The 18,305-nt window shown below is 47.6% G+C and overlaps 1 protein-coding gene across 1 annotated transcript in view; it reads left to right on the forward strand.

The window, feature by feature from the left end:
• RFTN1 (raftlin, lipid raft linker 1) overlaps window positions 1–18,305 on the forward strand; it is a 234,853-nt gene that overhangs the window by 52,398 nt on the left and 164,150 nt on the right. The gene's annotated exons all lie outside the window — the stretch shown is intronic.

Genomic DNA, 18,305 nt, shown 5'->3' on the forward strand with positions numbered 1-18,305 from the left:
AATCAACCACCCTTTCAAGTCCACGGTCATCAAGTGCAGGACCCCACAGCACAGAGCGGAGGGTTTCCAAAGCTGCCATCGTTGCAGACACGGACAGCCACCTCGCTCTCCTTCAAAACGACTGGGGACTGCAGACGGCTGGCCTTTGGCTTAGCAGCAGAGTGCTTAACTTCTGTGACATCAGGCCTCTGTAATCTACATCCAGGAGGGCACACGAGTCCTGTTCTTCCTTTGGTGGCATTTCTTTGCCGACTAGCAAGATTGAGTATTTTTTTTTAAAGTCTGGTCATTAAAATCATTTGACCAGTGACGGTTTTAGGCCTTTAGCTTATTTTCTGTTAGGATGTATGAAACTGATTTAGAAAGCTTTTTAGATAACAATCTTTTCGGGCAACCCACGGTTTTAAACTCCTTGCTCTCATACCACTTGGTGTATATTGAAGCTCCCCTTTAAAATATGGCTTCTTGCCGCGGCGAGATCTCACGCGTCTTCATCTTCGTTCTTCAACTGCATCCTAAACTTCTGCTTCGTGGGACTGTATCCTGTGGGTGCTCCAGTTAAGCGCTGATCTGCCTTCCAAGTTCTCAGCTGTGAGTGTGTGTGTATGTGTACTTGTACACCGACCTCCGCCTCTGAGTTTTGTGGAGTTGGCAGTCTTGTCAGGCCGCCAGGGTAAGTTTTTGAAACTCTTGGATGACAAGTTGGAAGAAGCTCCTGTCTGTGGAAATGGGTGGGTTTCTAAGCTGGCTGGTCTTTTCTTTGAAAATCTGGGGTAGGTTGGAGTTCAGGCCCCAAGGGAAGTGGGGGATGACTACTTCTCTGGAAACTGCCTTCTTGGCAGTGTTGACCAGAGAGCAGAAGGACTCTTCTGCATTATTTTATGGGCTTCATGCACCAGTGATTGGGAAACATTAAGAGTAGACGATGTCTTGTGGAGCTTCATAATTCAATAATTCAGCAATTATTGGAATATTTTACTTCATAGATAAGTGGTGGTAGAAATTCTGTAGATATTATGTGTCTGCAAGTAAAATCACATACAGTCAACGTATCTGATGCCAAATTCTGAGGTTGGAATGCGGTCCCTGGAGAGAACGTATTCCTTTGTGGGTTGGGATGTAGGCTGCGCTGTTTGAAGGGGGCTCCTGGTTGCAGAAGCAGGAGAATGAGTTTGAAACAGGCTCTAAAGGCAGAGCACTAGATGCACTGCGTTCAGGGGCTTGGACTCCAAGATTGGGCTGTGGGGAATCATTGACATGGACTGATGGCCATCGAGGTAGCTCACGCATGGTAATGTGAACCGAGACGTTCTGCGCTTGCCTGTTTGTCTCCAGGGGGGACAGCAGCTTGGAAAAACAAGTTGACAGTCTTATCAGGGAGGCCTTGCGAGAGAACCTGCCCTTCTTCCTGGTGTTCGTTTTCCTCACCTCGCAGAGGGCTCCGTGCTTCTTTGGGGCAGGGGGCGCAAATGGAACGAGCGCTCTTAAGTGATTGTTGAAGTTGAAAGTGTGTGTGTGTGTGTGTTTTTCCCACCATTGCTCTCCCCGGTCCAGGACTTTCCCCCTCACCTTGGGGAGGTGGCCCTGTGAAAGCTGTCAGAAGCCAAACGGATCAAGATTGAATACATGTAAGGGTTCTTCTCTTGCCTCCGCCTGGGATGTTCGCCATCTGAACAGCCCCCCACCCCAACCGCACACACAAAACAAGCCCTGTGAATGAAGGGGACTTACCACCTCAAAGTGGCATCCTTGAGTCTGCATCCTCTATGATTTGTTTTATCCAATTTCTGAAGTTACTTTAGAAGCTTCCTGAATATTCTGAAGATAGGGAGGGTCTTCATTGTCTCCACTGGAAGATTCCCCCCTCCTACTCAGCAGGGTCTGGCTCAAATTCATCTTTCTCTTCCTCTTATTAATTATAAAGATGGTTGTCATACATCACGGTGATGGGAGGCAAATTAGACCCGTGGGGGGATGGATGGACTAGGACTCAGGGACCTTAGATGGGAGCTTCTATCTGAAGTTTACTCGCAGGTTGCCGACTGCCTCTGAGCCTCAGCTACCTCCACCCACCAGTTGGAGAACTTTTTTTTTTTTCCGGTAAAGAACAGGGTTGCAGATATTTCGGGTTTCCCAGACTTCTGTTATAAGGACTCCCGGGTGTTAGACTGTCTGGAGGGACACAGGACCATCAGGTGCCTGGCCATTCTTCCCCGCAGGACAACTGCCACATTCCACAGCTGCATGGGGCAACATTCCAAAGTTGCTCCAGGCTCAAGAGCCACACCCGAAAGTTGCGGAAAGCAGGGGGATTTGCAGTGGTCTCATGGCCCTGAGTGGATAAAGATTAGAGGTCAGGGCCTACTGTGGGGGGTGGAGGCAAAGGTACACACAGCAAGATGTCCCGTGAGAACGTTGGGATGTGGGAGGAGGTAGGAGTGGTCTGATTTTGATTCATAACAAGTGACTGTCAATGCCCCTGATGGTTTAGGTGATGAACTTCTCAGCTCTGTCTGCTCTCAGAAGAAACGGAGCGCAAGCTCTTGAGAAATGTAATCTTCTCAGATGTCTCTTCAATTTTTTATAGTCTAGTATTCAGTGAAAAATGGTCAGGCATACCCTTGTGGCCAGGAAAAAAAAAGCCTAGAGAAAAATAGCTAATAGAAATAGACTCATAGGTCGTCCCGAATTAGCAGGATTGGATTTAGCAGAAAAGGATGAAATTTTTCTGTGATTAATAGTTTATTAATATTAATGTGATATTATTATATTATAAATCATATTTATGTTATTACTGTGATTTATAATATATGATTGAAATTAGCAATATTACTTATTAATCATATAAATCATAGTAATATTGAATATTAATTCAATATTAATAGAATTAATATTGAAAATAAAGACTAAGATCAAGAAGATAGATGAAAAGATGGAAAATTTCAACAGAAGTGGGATCTGCAAATAACAGTTAAATCGACATTCTATCACTGGGGGGAAATCTGAGGCGAAGAACCCAGTAGACAGTAGAGATTTAGGAACAGGTCATATAATGTGTCACAGAAGACAAAAATAGTGAATTAGAAGAAAAGTCCAAGGAAGTTCTCCAAACTGAGGTGTGCAGTGAGGAGCTGATGAAAATTAAAGAAATGAGTCTAAGGTGTCTGTGAAAAGTGTACGTCGTGCGTAGTTGGAGTCCCCCAAGCAGCGGAGGGGGGAAACGTGACATTGGAAGAAACAGTGGCTAAGAATTGCCCCAGACTGAGGAGGGGCATCAGCCAGTAGACTCATGACGCTCTGCAATTCCCAGGATGAGGGTGGAAGAGAGAGCTTCCCGTGTTAAATCGATGGACAATCTTTTAAAGCAAACTCCTGGCACTTCTGATTTCCGAAACTGACCTGGAAGACCCATCGCAGGAGGAGCCCCCAGTCTCTGCCCAGGTGTTCACTTACCTGCACCCTCCAGACCGGTTTGCTCAGTGTCGCTCGCGTGCCCCTGTTTCTCTGCTTTTGTTACGCTCAACCCTGACCACCAGCCCTCAGTATTTTCCACTTCCAGGCATTCTTACCACCAGCAGGCCCTAGGTCAGGGAGAGGCATGGGTCCTACCCATTGATGTCTAGGGCTGTCCTAACACACGGTAACAAATGTGGTTTATCACGACAGGCGTTTGTTCTTTCACAGTTCTAGAGCAAGGTGACCAGACGTCCCGCTTTTGGCGGGACAGTCCCTATTTTTAACAATTTTTCCCGCGTCGTGCGGCGTTTTTAAAAAGTTCCAATTTTTGGAAAGAATGCACGACAAGCTAGGGTAGACGGTTTTCAGCTGCCATGTGGCTATTTTGCCAGGATATGAGTTTATCAATGGTGTTCTGCTGGTGTTCCGCTTTACCAATGTTAAAATCTGGTCACCTTATTCTGGAGGCCACTTAGTCAGCAGGACTGCACTCCCTTCGAGGGCTGTAGGGGTGAATCCCTTCTTTACCTGACAGCTTCTGGCAGCTGTTGGCCTTCCCATTGGTTTGCGGCCACATCTCATATCTTCTCCTCAGCACGCCTTTACCCTTCTCCGGCTGTCTCAAATCCCCATACCTGCCTCTCTCTGATGAGGGTATGTGCGATTGCTCTTAGACCCGCCCAGATCCCACCCAAAACCAGACCCATTGCCATCCAATGGGTTCCAACACATAGCAGCCTATACTATAGGACAGAGTGGAACTGCCCCCTGAGTTGTCTGAGACTATAGTGTTTCCCAAAGTGGGCCATAGCACCACCTGGGGTGGGGGGTCGAGGGGGTGGGGCGTGTGCTGAAACATTCCAGGGAGGCTGCAAAAGCAGATCCCTATACTTTATTCTGTACAGGAGCCCTGCAACATAGAGGGTTATGTGTTGGGCTACTAACCACAAGGTCAGCAGTTCGAAACCATCAACCGCTCCAAGTGAAAAATAGGAGGCTGTCTACTCCTGTGAAGAGTTACAGTCTCAGAAACCCACAGGGGCAGCTCTACTCCGCCCTATGGGGTCACTATGAATTGGAATCAACTTGATGGCAACGCGTTGCGAGACATTTTATCCTGGGTCACGTGCTATCATGGAAGCGTTTTTGATTTGGGAATCTTGGCTGTATGATCAGGTAGCCTCATCTTGAGGGGCTAGTAGGTCAAACCGCTGACCTGGCCATTAATCCCACGTTACCCCACTACTCCACAAGGCCCACCGAGCTAATTCAGGTGAAACCACTCCTGTCACAGTCTCTAACATGAGCATTCATTTTGTCACGTCGATTAATAGTTACAGATTCTAGGGATTACAAGATGGGCGTTTCCTCATCACCAGAATGAAATGGGGGCCACAACTCAGCCCCCACCAGGTAGTGATAGTAATTACAACAACTAGAACCAAACCCACGGCCACCGAGTCCTTTCCACCTCATACGGTGGTCCTATCTATACAGGCTTGAGACGGCTTTCTCAGCCTTGACAGGTCGTCAGCCCCATCGTGCTTCTGAGGACAGCTGCTGGGCTGAACCGCCATCTTGTGCCTAGCAAGCAGTTCAAGGCTTACCTGGCCAAACCAAACTCCCTGCCATCGAGCCCGTTCTGATTCACAGTGACCCCGTAGGACGCAGTAGAAATGCCTCTGAGTGTGCGAGACTATTACTCTTTATGGGAGTAAAAAATCATCTTTTCCCCTCAACATGGCTGCTGGTTTCAGACTGCCACCTTGTTCACCACCCAAGGCCTACTCACTCTGCCCGAGCCAGTGATCGTCACCCATGCTTACAAATGGTAGTAGCAATGGACCGAGAACTCTGCTCAGTGAACTGCATGTGTTATCGCATTCAATCCTCATTGGACTTGCTAAATTATGCATCATCATTGCCATTGTGCAGACGAGGATTCTCAGGCTCCGAGAGGTTAAGGGATTGGTTGATGGAATGCAGCCAGCATGGGATCATGTCAGAATTTTCATCCAGGGCTTCCGACACATGCCCTTAACCGCTGCGGGTCAGCAGCTGGTTCGCTGGGTGGACTGCTGCCAGCAGCTGACTTGAGTCCCTCCTGTCCTTTCTCAAGAGCTAAGGCTCTGTGGTCTTATGAGAAAAGCAATGTTCACATCTAGATTATTAAGAGTGGAACACATTTTAGTCTGCCAGCTGATGGAGACAGTTTGTTTGAACTGCGTGTGGACAGTTTGATATTTTCTGATAGTGGAGATGTTCTGGAAGGAAGAGTTGCTTTTGGACAAACCAGATCTATACGGTCTGAATGAAGTGAGGTAATTACCCAGACTGTTTAGACTCTGCCTGACAGATAATTGAGGTAAATGGGGTTATTAATTTGAAGTAGCTAGGTAATTGGGCCTTCCTTCCTTTGATAATGTAAACACAGTCACATTATGTAATTGTGTAATTGGCTGAAAGGGCTCTATTCTTTCTCATGGAGCACCTGATATTGTCTCTGGCCTGGACCTTGGGTTACAGTATGTTAGATTATGACAGACAAATACCAGGTACTTAGCTTGGGTTTCCTAGTAAAAAGCTGCACACGTATCCACGTGTATGTGTTTTTGTATGCGTGCGTTATAAATACACGATGTACATATAGACCTACGTGTATACACATCTACTGTCTTTTTAAATACAAATGGGAACATGGGAGAGGTTTCATAGTATGATTTCGGTTAAAACTCATGTAAAGTTTTGAAAGAAATATGCGTCCCCATGTTGAATCAGCTCAGCAGCTGCTTGAAGGGATTGCCTCCCCTGCAGCATGTGGCTGGTGTTAGGTGCCACCCAGCCAGCTCCGACCCGCAGAGACCCAACACACAGCAGAACGGAACACCGTATGATCCTCACAATTCCCGTGAGCCTCGGCTTTGTGTTCCTCATGGAGCCTTGTCAGGAAGCTCATGTTAGTACAGCTTGGTCCTCCATCCCAGAGACTTGAAGGCGCATCGGGATCAGTTCATGACGCCAGTTACGAGGTGAAGCCTGGCTGGAAGAGGTCCACGCTGTCGTTTTAATCAATTACGTTTCACCTGATCCTTCTCCTCCCTGGCACTGGTGTCGGGGGGTCCCTGCACCTGTGCGTCTTGAAAGCCTCCGGGACCCTGGGCCTCTCCAAGTCACATTCCGAAATGGCCCTATTCTTCTTGGAACAGCTGGCGGTTTCAAACCACTGACCTTGAGGTTGGCAGCCCAGTGCATAACTACTATGCCACCAGGGCTCTATCAGTGACATTAACTAGGTCATTATACATGCAAATGACAGCAAGTGTATTGTAAGCATAGAGTCGTTTGTTTGTTTTAAGAAAAAAAAATAGAGTCTACATTTGAGTTTGAATTTTAATTTCCAGCCTCTGGAAATATGAGGAAATAAAAACCCAGTCTTTCCTTGGGGCTAAGACTCTCGGTGTCAGAGTTTAGATGCCGGAAATGATGTGTGGACCTTCTTTATCCTCTCTGGTTGTTAAGACTCATTTCATTCAGAAAGTCAAGCAACACTTGCGTATGACTTTAAGAAACTTCATGAATCTGGGAATCTCATTTCCAAACCGCTCTTCCGATTTCCTTGCTTCCGCTCTGCGGGAAGAGGAGATGACGGGAAGAAGAAATGGGGGAAGGAGCTTGTTGTGTCTCAGTGTAGTCTGTGAGCAGCTCTGGCCCGAGGGACTTTCCAGTGGGAGCTGAAGTGTCCGGAAGTAGCTGTGGCTTTCAGAATTCCTTTGGCTTCTTTCGTGGTTTTGTGTGTGTGTTGAATTTTCAGTTGCTGGAATTTGTCATCTAAATAAGACGCCGTTGCCATGATATGTAAATAAGAATATGCAGGTCGAAATGCTGGTCATTTATGAATGTTGAAAGGACAATTTATGATGTACAAAGACGGAGCAGCTCAAGAAAGATCCGTTATGGAAGAGCTGGGGCAACGGGAACGCTGTAGATAGACAGATGGGCTTCTTGCAGACAAACAGGATTAATGGCAAAGCAGGAACTGCGTTGCACAGGCAGAGAGAATGGTTTTCAAATGTCAGCCAGGACAGCATTTGTTTCTTCTTCTTTCTCCTTCCCTCCTGCCCTGGCCTGGGCAATAATGACGGTGTCTAATGTCATGTGGAGGTGATGTGAGGGTTACCCGAGATGAGGCACGTCATGCACTCAGGCCCGTGTTGGCGCTCACAGCAGTTTTAAGCACTTTCTGTGCTCATTTCTTCCCTGGCACCGAGGACGAGCCTGAGACACATTAAGGGCTCAGTAAATGTCTACTGAATTAAGCTCTTAATGGGAAAATATATAGTATCTATGTATTCTTCTTTGTCTAAGCATTGTTTGTATACATAGCTTATGCTCCCTTTTCACTCCACGATTAGTAGTTCAATTTTTGTTTCGGGCCGTGCGTACCCTTTTTAATCAAAGGGACAGTGCGAAACATTTAAATTGTATAATTGAAAATTCACTTACCAAAGTAAGCGTTTAAAAAGCAGGCAGTGAAACATTCGAACGGTGACTTCTGCTGGTTTGCAGCAGTGCGACTTATGAAGGTAGAGCTGAGAAGTGCACCCACCCTCTGAGACACCCTGGATGACACATAAATGAAGGGGCAGTGATGCCTGATGTCCACTGAGTGTTGACTGTGGCCTAGAAACTTGAGTCTTATGGTTTCTGTAGGGACCTTATTAGGTAAGCTCTATTAGTGCCCCATTTCCTCGTTGGGGGAAATGAAGCATCGGGAGGTTAATTAACTCATTACAGTTAGGTGGAACCTGGGTTCGAACTCAAGAATTCAAACCAGGATTTCAACTTAGGAAAGTCTTCTGGTAAAATCTGCAACCTGAACTACTACGCTCAACTGCCTCAACGAGCAGCCTGTCGGCATGCTGTGTTTGTCCAAGGGAGTGACTTCACTCGGACAGATCCTTCCGATTGGTGGAAACAACACTCAACCCCACCTGAGTAGACGCAGCGAGTCATCAAGACGCCCATCCAACAAATGTGGTGAACTCCAGAGGGGTCGGGAGACAGCGTTCCTTTCCGCGATCAGAAAGTTTCACATGTACTTGTTGATGTTCTCACAGGACCGGGCATCTGTCGCTGTGCTAGTTCTGTCTTGACATCTAGTACACAGGAAGTACTTTTGTGACAATGGAAGTGGGTCTTGAAACACAGCACTAAGACATCTCTGTGTCAACCAGACTTGACCTTAGGCCAGTGGTTCCCAGAGGGTAGTCTGAGGACTCTAGGGGATCCATAAGCTCAAAACTCCTTTAAAAATAATAAGATCTTTGTTTTCCTTTTTTTTCTCCATACTCTCTCACCAGGGCATGGTGGAGCTCTCCGGTCAGTGGGTTTTGTGGTGACGTCATGACTAACAATTTATGCTTGGGTATTCTTGTTTATACGATGTCTTTCTTTCAGTTTTCTAATATGATGCTTAAGGATACGTATAACACAAATACATACACCACATGAATGCAGAAACTGGGATGATATAATTCGTATCATGTCCAAGCAAAATGTTCCTGAAGAGAAATTAAAAAAATAAATGGTTGCAGCAGTCCATCCAGAAGGAGCTGCCAGAAACTCAAGGTGGATTCAGACGAAGATGTGGAAGGGATATCATTGCTGATCAGACTTTAGCTGAGAAGAGAAAAACAGAAGTTTTTATGTGTGTGTTTTAGTAGTATACAATATTGCAAAGAATCGGAATCCTACAGCCAAGAATCTACGTAGACCAAGAGGCAGTTATTCAAAAGAAGAAGGGGGGTACTGCCTGGTTTACAATCAAGAAAAGTGGGGTCAGGGCTGTGTCTTTTCACCATACATATTCAATCTACATGCTGAGCAACTAGTCCCGAGAAGCGGGGCTACATGAAAACGCAACATCAGGACTGGAGGAAGACTTATTAACATCCTGCAATAAGCAGATGACACATCCTCACTCGCTGTAAACCAAGGGAACTTGACACACTTACTGATGAAGATCAAAGACTGCAGCTTGCAATGTGGATTACAATTCAATTTAAAGAAAACTAAGAATGGACAACATCATGCCAAATGGGGAAATTATTAAATTCGTCATATATTTCATTTTACTTGGTTCCACAATCAAGGCCTATGAAGGCGTCAATCAAGAAATCAAATGCCAATAGTGTGTTGGACAAATCCGCGACACAATACCTCTTGGAAGTGTCTAAGAGCAAAGACGCCATTTTGAGGACTAGGCGCGCCTGACTCAAGCCTCCTGTGCCTGAGAAGGCTGGACAGTGAAAGACCACCGACTTGATGCATTTGAATCATGGTGTTGGTGAGGAGTCCCACAGGCTGCAGGAAGTACAGCCAGAAGATGGGGAGACTGTGTCTCATTTTTCCCCATGAGATGTGTTAGTAGGAGAGACCCGTCCCTGGAAAAGGACCTCATGCTCCGTAATGGAGAAGGGGAAGCCGCTGAGTGCAGTGGACTGGCCCCGGGGCTCCAGCTATAAGATGTTGGGATGGCTCAGGATTCGACAGTGCATTTTTCCCTGTTATCCACGGGGTTGCCACGAGTAGGAACCCGCTGGGTGGCACCTAACAACAACAGCAACAGCAACAACAACAACCAAAGCTCCCAGGGGGCTCTCATTGGTTTTGAAGAGTGAGAGCCACAACTCAGAGTGAAGGTTATGATTTTGATGTATAATCAGTTCGACCCAATCGCTCTGAGTTTGCAGGTCTCTTCCAAGGAGTGCGAAGTTGGGTGAGATCCAGTGAGTCTTACGGAAGTGTGTGGCGGAAGACTGGGGTGTTAGGTTCTGGGGTGCATGCACGATAGCACAGCAGCCTCTGGGCGCCGCAGAGCATCTTTGAGGTGCTCTGAGAGCTCGGAGCGACTTGTTTCCCAAAAGAGAGGCTATCGTTCTGCCTGGGATCTCCAAAAATTGGGTCTTCATTCTGACCAGCAGGATGCTATTTTGGCAAGACAGCCCTGGTCAGCGACCTGCTGGTACCCGGATCCCCTTTCTCTTTTCCTGTGTGATCAAACCCAAAGTGCACTCCGTGTTCCCGACATTTTGTCCTTGCCACTTGGAGACGTTAAGAATGAGCTGTTCATAGAGTAAGTGCCCTTAATCAGTTCCTCGTACATTGCATTATAAAGTTTCCCTCGTGTTCCGCAGAGAGCTTGATTTTTCGCTTGGTATCTGCGACCACGGAATAGTAAGTGGATTCTTAGGAAATTTCCTGAAGAGGAATGATGAGAATGCAGGGATCGAGTGGAGGTGGGGGAGGGGTGCTGAGCTAATTGATTAGTTTAAAATCTTTTAATTTCCAAGAGCAGTGGATGAGGCCAATTTGTATCTCTCCATCCTGGCATCATATTCTCACAGATTGCCTGTTGTTTCATTAGCATCTCGGCAGAGCAGCCGATGTCCAGAGCTGTTGAATAGGCTATCTGGTGTGGGTTTTGCCACGTGCATGTATTACTTTGTGATTAGATCATATGGGCTCTATTAGTTGATTGTCTGAGGGCTGGAGGCGTGAGCTCAGGGCCCTGAAATGCCAGCGGACACGTCCCTCCCCCAGTACAAGCCTCCTGGGCTTGGAGGGCTGTCAATGGCTGGTGTTAATGTCTTTTCTTAATAAAACTTTGGAGCAGCATGCACCCATATTCAGGATTTTCCAAATCCATACTTAGAGCCGGCTCCGCTGGTTTCTGTCAGTATTGGTTCTTTGCCTGGTCCAGGGTTACATGGAAAGCTTGCCATCCTGGGGCTTTGGTTTCTCCTTCCCATCCTCTGTTTGTGGAGTCTGCTCCCAGTGGGCTTGAAAAGTACCTGGCTACCGGTGTGAAGATTTTCACAGGCACATGCAAAGCCGAGATGAACACACTGCGTCCCATTGCCAAATAAGCCTCTTTGGCGTCCCCTCCCCCTAAGAGCAACATCAGCCCTCCAAGCGACATTTAGAGAAACCACCCCCGTGCCAGTGTTTCTCACAAACACACGGCACCGAAAGAAACTGGGAAGTTGTGTGCAGCTGTCTCTGCAGCTGTCCGCCCTTCCCAACCCTGCCCAACCATGGTGAACACGGAGGTGCCTGTGGCCTGGACGTCTCCATCCCAGACGCCCGGTGCTCCAGCTGTGAGCGGGCTTTCTGGCTGCCAGTCTTCATTTATCAGCCATCTCGCCATTCGCTGGGAGGCCTCGGGGTCTTAGAGGGAAGCAGCAGAGTGTAGAGGAGGACCCTAGGATTGATCTATCGTTTTGTTTCTCTCGCTAACTATTCACCCCAAGCTTCTATATTATTTATTCATCTGATGCACATTTATTATACCTGGTTGTATGAGATGGGTCCAAAGCTAGTTGTTAGCCTGTTGTCATTGACTCAGGGAGACCAGTTCTGACTCATGCTGACCCCGTGGGGGGGGGGGCGTGTCCTAGTAGACATACACTCCATGGGGTTTTCAGTGGCGGACTTTTCCAAAGGAGGTGGCTTCAAGGTCCCTGTGGGTGGACTTGGGCCTCCACCCTTTCAGATAGCAGCCAAGCAGGTTAAGTGCTTATACCACGCAAGGACTCAAAAGAGCTAGTTGGTAGAGGAACAAGCATACCTGCCTTCCCAGGAGAGACACTTTCGAAACCTGCTCACCTGTGAGAGTTTTTAGGTGGTGCCTTGAAATAGGAGTGAAGATTTTGGGTCGGTCGGTGGGAAAAGTCCCACAAAGTTATAACGGATGAGCAGAGATTTTCTAAGCAGATTGGACTGAGGAGAGAGGAGAAAAAAGAGGTTGAGCTCTTACATAGCTGAACCAATGCTCCCACTTCTGCTACTATGGCAGGCATTATTAATTGATCAAGAGCTCTGCCAAGGAAGCTCACCCTTGAGTTAACAATCTTTTTCAGACTGTGGCTGCACCCAGCATCTCACACAGTCATTTGAGAACTTGAGCGATGAAAGAAGTGGTTTGGGTTGTTAAATGAAGCTCTGATTCTGTATATTGGGGATCTAGCCTAGTAACTTACATTTTTAGCAAACCTACTTCACCCCTCCTTGATCCTCATACCAATGTGCTCAGCAACCCCATGTGAGAAATATTTTTCTGGCAGTTGACTCTACCTTAATTTCCTATAAAATTCAGGGTGTCCTAAGCCTGGGCAAAAGCATTTCACTTGTATATAAAGTAGAGAGTTTAGGCTCTGATCGTTACAGATGAGTGTTCAACTATAAAGAATTTTCAGTGGGGCTTTCAAAAGATGTGTAGGAATTGGGATGAGTCTTTGTAGGGCTAACCTGTGCACTGGTTGCTAGCTTGCCTGGCCTCTCGTGTGCCCTAGTGACCCCACCATCATCGTGTAACCAGGAAACCAAAACCAACCCCACTGACCTTCCCCATGCGTTTTTCAAGGCCATGGTCTTTCTGGAAGCAGAGAGCCCATCGTTCCCTAACGGAACTGCTGTGGGTTTGAACTCTCAACTGTTGGTTAGCAGCCAAGTGATGATTAACAGTTGCTCGCGCGGGGATTCTTCTGGAAGCCAGTAGTGACCTTGAGAATTTCTAGTTGTTGTTTTTTTCCTAGGAGGCAGAGCACACCCTGGGCCAACCGCTGGGCCTGTTAGTGGGGTATTGGGTTTGAGGCAGGGGATCCGTGAGCCATCCGAGGATTTAGTCGGATCATCCTGCTTCCTGCTTCCTTCGGTGTTGACAGTAACATCGAGGTGGCCCCAAGGCAGGCGCTTTCACTAGGGAGCCGTAGGAGCTGATGACAGCGGAGAGGACAGTGACTTTGGAAAGTAGGTTCAGGAGAGAGTCTTGATGAATTGGATGCGGAGAAGAGGCAGAGGAAGCGTGGGGGAGTCTCGGCCGTTTTCTACGTTTCTGACTTGTGCTCCTCTGGCAACGCAAGGCCCACGAGGCGAAGACGCAGGAGGCAGAGCAAGGATCGCAAAGATGGCAGATTTTTGTTCTGAACATGTTGAATTTCAGCCGCCTATAGGATTTGCAGATGGGAGATTTTCCTGAAATAACTGCAGATGGGACTCCGTAGCTTAGGAGGATGTCCAGGCAGGAGATGGAAATTTGAAGTGGGGAAGGGGGCACATCGAATCGTCAGCAAAGAGATGGGGGTCCGAGCTATGGCTTGGAGTCACTTAGGAGAGGGGTCACAGGTGTGGTAACCAACAGTGGAGGCCCATGTCGGTCGGACCTCCTCTGACTTCCCTCTTGCCAGGAGGCAAGGGTCAGACACGCCCCCGTGAGCCATCCTCCTTTACCTATTCCGGCACCAACTGCTCCTCCCACAGCACTCTGCATTTATGCCGGGTTTGATCATTCCTTGCCATGTCCACACAGAGCTCAAGACAATGCTCACCGCTAAGAGCGGTTATTAGGGACGTTGATAGGTTGTCAGAAGTGCGGGTCAGCAAGCAGGAAGGGCGTCGCCGTTGGTCTCCTTAGTCTCTTTCAGACACATGGTCCCCTCGCCTTCACTCCATGAGCCAGGAAGCAGCCCTCCTGTCACGGCGTCCCACGTGTCTGTAGACATTTCCTTGGCTTTGCTCCCCGGAGTGTCTGTGCCAGTCTCTTGATGAGTCTGCTCTTGGCAGCCTCCATCACGCCTGATAAAGATCTTGAACATGCTCTGCCACGGTTCTTGGCGTTTCTCTCCTACTTCTTCAAAGATGGGCCATCCTTACACCTGGGGTGGGGGTAACAAAAACTGGCCAATCTCCTCTCTGAGGGTCACACACTCCTTGTTAGCGGAGTCCCACCCAGTCATTTGGTGGGAGGTACAGAGACTTGGGAGCCCTATTAGGGACATTTCACGTCGCCACCACAGGCGCATGGTCAGGCACGGCTCTGTTGATGTTGGAGGTCCTGACTCTGTCTGACTGGCATTCTCTCCAGCAGTGCCCAAAGAGGGGCAGTCCAGGAGAGGAGAGGCCTCTGTTCCTCTCTCTATAAGAGAGGGGTCCTTCCCAATGCCACAGTTCAGTGTATATACTCAATTGTCAAGAAAAAAAATATTAGGTATGAACACAGGAACATATGGCCTAAATCTGAGAAAGGAAGGAAGGAAGGAAAGAAGGATATTAAAGGTAAGATGCTGCAGTAGATTCAGAGAGAGGAGAAATCTCGGTACTTACCCTATTCCCTCTTGGGGTCGTTGTCTGTATACCGACAAACATTCCGTTGCTGGGCCTCAGCACAGGAGTGCACCCAACTCTTCAAGGGGCTCTAGAGGCCAGGCACAGCCATACTGGGACACCGAACTCAAATCACTCACTTCCCGCAGGGCAGTGGCATCATCTTTGACACTAGAGGGGATTTATAAGGTTGCTATGAGTTGGAATCGACTCAGCGGACATGGATTTGAATCTTTTGTTTGGGGTGTAAGAGTATTGGTCCCCAATCTTAGCTAGTATACCCTAGAATCCAGCAACCTCAACATGTTGTTAGTCCGGGCTCCCCACGCTGTTTGGTGAAAATAAAATAAAATTTCAGAATGTGTAACAAATGCAGGACTAAGATACCCAAAAGGCTGAGCTTTGCACTATTAACCGAATGGGTGATGGTTCAAACTCTCCCAGTGGCTCTGTAGGAGGAGGACCAGGAAACGTGTGCAGCCAATAAAACCTTGTAAGACAATTCTACTCTCCCATGGGGCTGCGACGGTGACACCTAACCACAGGAACACATCGGTGGAAGAGATAAACCAGGTTGTCGGAAAATAAGAGGTCCGTGGAACGTACAAAAAGGGTCTCAGCCTCATGACTAGTTATGGAGATTCAGATAGAAACGATCAGCTCATGTACCACCAGTTGGACTAGTGATGTGCGTTGAAATAGACATGGTCTCCCTCTGTAGACTAGGCTGCGAATTGAAGAGACCAATGTGTAGGGCCCTTTGGCAATTCCTGTCGATTCCTGAGAGTCCCTGACTGGTGCAGAAAGTCAGCGAGTCTGCCGCCTACTGAAAGGTTAAGGACTGTATCGACCTCACATGTGTTGGAATAAAGGGTCTCGAGTTCTACTTACGGAAAATCAGCCACTGGAGACCCTTCAGGGCACAGTTTTACTCAGACATACATGTTGGAATCAACGTGACACTTGGCTGGATCAAGTAATGGACCTGAATTGATGATACATGAATTCGGGTTCTTAGAAAACCTTGGCCGTGACAGGAAACTACCTAAATGACCAAGAGTGGAGGAGGAAGCATTGCTAGCGTGGCTTCTGTTCTCACAGTAGGGGAAGCTCCCAGGTGGTGTCTCTTGGTCATACGTGTTATAGAGTTCCTCACTCTCTCTTAACTTTAAGGCTGTTTAGTTGGGGGAACTGTTTTCCATTCAACACCATATACCCGTTTTGCTTTGTGACACCGGCTGCAATCCCCTCGATGTAACAGGACTCCTTGGGGACCCCATTTTCATGTGTCCTTTCCTGCCCCTCCTGCCTTGTGATCTTTGTTTCTGGGGAAATCCTGTGCTTTCTGGATCTCACCTGGTTGATTGTCCTGAGGAGTACATTCATCCTCAGTGTTAGCATTTGTTTTACAAACCTGTCTGAATGTTGATCCCCAGAGATGGAGTCAATTCTAGACTTGAAGAGTGTCCAAGGGCCACGGTCTTGGGGGTTCTGCCAGTCTCTAATTGACTAGTTAGGTTGGGTCATTTTTACAATTTTGAATTTCCTTCTACATTATTTTTGCCCCTCGTTCTCTACGCCCTCTCTTGTGACCCTGACCAAGGTGGTCAGAGTGTCAGCTGGGCACCATCGGACTCTTCTGGTCACAGGATAATGGAGGCTATGGTTTTTGTGGCCCTTTTGTGGTCTGGAATTTTTGCTTTTTTTCCTTCTGTGGGGGGATGCCCAGTTGTCTACAGATGGGCTTAGGATCTCGACTCCAACTCCCCACTTTCACATTGATATAATTGTTTGTTTAGGATCTTTTGATACCCGATACCTGATACCTGATCCTGTCGACACCTCATGATCACACAGGCTGGTGTGCTTCTCTGCTAGATGGCCACTTGTTTAACCTCAGACACTATATTATTTGATAGCTGGACACCATCAGCTTTTTTCACCACATTTGCTTATGCACCCATTTGTCTCCAGTGATCCTGCTGAGCATCACAGCATGCCAGCTTGTTAGAACAAAGTGCTCTTGCGTTGAGGGAGGGCTTGAGCAGAGGCCCAAAGTCCATCCAACCTCAGTGTATTGCCACATAAATATGTGTACATAGGCCAATACCTGTATTTTTATGAATTACTCTATTAACATAAGTGAACACCTATGTTTATACCTTTATCCATGGCTTTGCTTCCTAGATCTTTCCTCTGTTTCCTTCTATCATAACCCTTCCTTAACCCTCTGACTTGGTTCCTCTTCCTCCCTTCTGCGCTGTGGGCAGGAAGTCCAGGGAGAAGGTCAATACCATGTTATTTGCTTTTCCTTGCCTGAATTACATTGGTTTCCTTTTTATAAATGTCTGTGAATAGCACTATTAAGATTTAAATTTGAAAATCGGATTTGCCTTTAAACATTGGCTGTGTTTATTTTCTGTGTCTTTCCCTGAAATTAAGCACGTCTGGTTTACGATGGTTATTTATAATCCCCACACAGCGATTCTTATTTTTCCACTTCTCCCGTTATAGGCTTCCACGGCAGTAAACACGTCGCACACATTCATAGTTTATTTTCTTCCCATCGTGATTACCCTACCAAACCCTTAAGGAAATAGCCAGGGCCCTTTTGAAGAAAGACTTTGCTAACTGGGCTCTGATTAATCCTACAAGGAAGCCACTGAAGCCCGAGCAGTTGGCTGTCGATGGAACCCGAGCAAGCGCAGAGCCTAGGAAGAAACCATCATAGAGGCACAAAACCCCAGAAGCCAGCAGGTAGTGCACATCGGATTTTAGGACGCAGTGTTCTGCTCCTCTGCTGTCACTGCGGTTTGTGGTATCGGGGAGAGAGCACAGGAGGGGAATCGAGGGGCCTTTCACAGCCCTGATTCTGTGGCTAGCTCAGTATCCATGCGGCTCTTGATGGCCGCCATTGAGTCAGCCCCTGATGGATGGCGACCCATGCACGACAGAACAAAATGCACCCCGAACTGGGCACCCGTGGTTGGTTATGGCTCAGACACTTGGGATCCAGAGGGTTTCGATGGCTGATTTCTGGAAATAAATCACCAGGTCTTCTCTGCCCACCCCCCCCCTTCTCTTAGTCTGGTGGCATCGTGGTTACACACACGTTGGGCTGCTAACTTCAAGGTCAGCAGTTTGAAACCACCAGCTGCTCCTCAGGAGAAAGACGGGGCTTTCTACTCCCGTAAATAGTGACAGTCTATAAAAACCAACTCACGGGGGCAGTTCTGCTCCATCCTATCGAGTCAGCAGTGACTCCATGAGAGTGAGTTTCTTTTTTGTGGTTTGGAGTCCTAGTCTGGAAGCTCTGCTGGATGAAACCGGTTCAGCATCGAAGCACACGCCTCCGCTGACAGATGAGTAATGATGCACATGAGGGACGTGCCAGCACCCACTGCCAAGTCGATGTTGATTTATAGTGACCCTTTAGGGCAGAGTAGAAGCGTTGCTTGAGGTTTCTGAAGCTCTAAGTCTTTATGGGAGCAGACAACCTCATCCTTCTCCACTGGAGTGGCTGGTGAGTTTGAACCACTGACATTGTGATCGCCGGTCCACCGGTTAACCTGCTATCCCACCAGGGCTCATGGAAGGTGGGAATTCTACCAATGAATGTCTCAGGTGCATCCACAGTAAGGTGCTCACCTCTTTTGGATATCATCCTGTTTGGTGGGATGGTGAAA

The sequence above is a fragment of the Tenrec ecaudatus genome, chromosome 4, assembly GCF_050624435.1.
Source record: "Tenrec ecaudatus isolate mTenEca1 chromosome 4, mTenEca1.hap1, whole genome shotgun sequence".
In the NCBI taxonomy this organism is placed as follows: domain Eukaryota; kingdom Metazoa; phylum Chordata; class Mammalia; order Afrosoricida; family Tenrecidae; genus Tenrec; species Tenrec ecaudatus.